Source organism: Kryptolebias marmoratus, linkage group LG3 (genome assembly GCF_001649575.2).
Source record: "Kryptolebias marmoratus isolate JLee-2015 linkage group LG3, ASM164957v2, whole genome shotgun sequence".
In the NCBI taxonomy this organism is placed as follows: domain Eukaryota; kingdom Metazoa; phylum Chordata; class Actinopteri; order Cyprinodontiformes; family Rivulidae; genus Kryptolebias; species Kryptolebias marmoratus.
This window is the reverse complement of record NC_051432.1, coordinates 27,625,631-27,627,484: the sequence shown is the minus strand read 5'-3', so window position 1 is coordinate 27,627,484 and position 1,854 is coordinate 27,625,631.

Genomic DNA, 1,854 nt, shown 5'->3' with positions numbered 1-1,854 from the left:
ATCCTGCAGGTTTTACTTGTTCCTCTGCTCCAACACACCTGATTTGAATCAATGGGTGATTAACAGGCTTCTGCAGAACATGAAGAGGTGATTTAACCTCTGAATCAGGTGTGTTGGAGCAGAGAAACAAGGAAAACATGCAGGATAGTGGCTCTCCAGGACCAGGGTTGCCCACCCCTGGTCTAACCCCTGTATGCACACCGATGGGGGTTCGGTTAGAAAAGCCAGAATCTCACTGCAGCTGTTGGCAAACAGCAGTCATGATGGAGTCTCCAAATCTTCATGGAGGTTCTCAGTTTCCTTTAGAAGCTCGCAGTAATAGCTGCCATGGGCAACAAAATAATGTGCTCAGCCTAGAATACAGCTTGCAATCTGCGCACACAAAACCAAAGCATGATTTTCAAATATTAGCCTCTCAAAACGCAAATTTGCCTGTTTTTGTTTTTGACTTTCTTGCAATTTTGAGTCTCCAGTTAGTTTCCACCAGTCGTTGCCCAGTGAGAGATCAGCTTATCTTACATCGGTTTGTTTCTCCACCATCACACTTCTGTGTTTCAGTGGTGTTTGAGGAAAATCCCCTTTTGTCCATATTTGATCCCCTGCAGATTGTCACAGAGTCGGTTTAGGCTGAGAAGTCAACAGCGCAGTCATATAATGGTCCATTTGAGTTATATTTCAGATGATTTAATATTTGCTGCTCACTGCCATGAAAGGTAGACTATCAGGTAATTGCCTGTTTGTTTTGTTAGTAAAATATCTCATGAACCACTGGATTAATTTCAGTAAAACTCTTTTTGGTACCAGCTGCGTACTCTGTGTACTGCTGCTGGTGTGACGGCCCTAACCGTCCGTTTCTGATGTTTCTGATTTTTCTTTGCAGGCGTGTTATTGGTGCGATGCACAGGTGTTGCTTGTTGTGATGTTCTCCACACAACAGTTATCAGTAAAAGCAGTACAAGCCTTCATTTATACACAACAAACATCACACACAAGAACAAAATGCCACACCAAGATAAGACGCTCATGTCGACACACACACAGTCAGAACTTTTTACAGCTAACGTTTGGTAAAACACTGTGATATTAGAGTTAAGGGAACTACATTCATTAACAGATGGTTTTATTTGTGTGTTTGTAAGATTTTCAATCTCTACAAAGATTATTTGTAATGAAACAGAGACTCCTTCCAAGCTGTGTGAGGGAGATGGCCTGATAAGTGGGGAGGTAATAAATTGCTTCATGCAGCCGTGAACAGCATGCAGACAGTTATGCACACACACACACACACACACACACACACACACACACACACACACACACACACACACACACACACACACAGTGCATCTCTCTGTTCAGCCCCTGTGGCCAAACAGGCATCTGCTGCTCATGCTGAAGTCATCTGGAGATAATAACCAGGCCCAGTGTGGCACCAGGCCACAGCCAGCACCTCCGAACCCCCCTCCACTCCACGCTGCATGGGCTCACCGCGATCTGCCGAGGACCTGGCAACCCTGGGAGGGTGGGAGGATGAAGGGGGAGGTGGTGTTAAGGTGCAGAGAACAGCTGATAATTTGCTCTGGATGTGTTTCAGGTCTGGCTGCAGACAAATGAGACAGATGTTCAGTTTGTTCCTCTGCTGCAGACCGGCGGGCTCAGAAACCGTGCAGCTGTGGGACAGAACCGCCTGTGAAGGGAGGAGGGAGGGGGGGTCTGCAAAGAACAGTCAGAACCCTGGAATGAACACAGTGTTGACTTCAGGCCCTGTTCAGACCTGAGAGCCAGACTCCTCTGAGCGTTCACACCTGGCAGGAAGTTGACCTGATCGTCATCAGGCTCACTGCATTTCTGCAC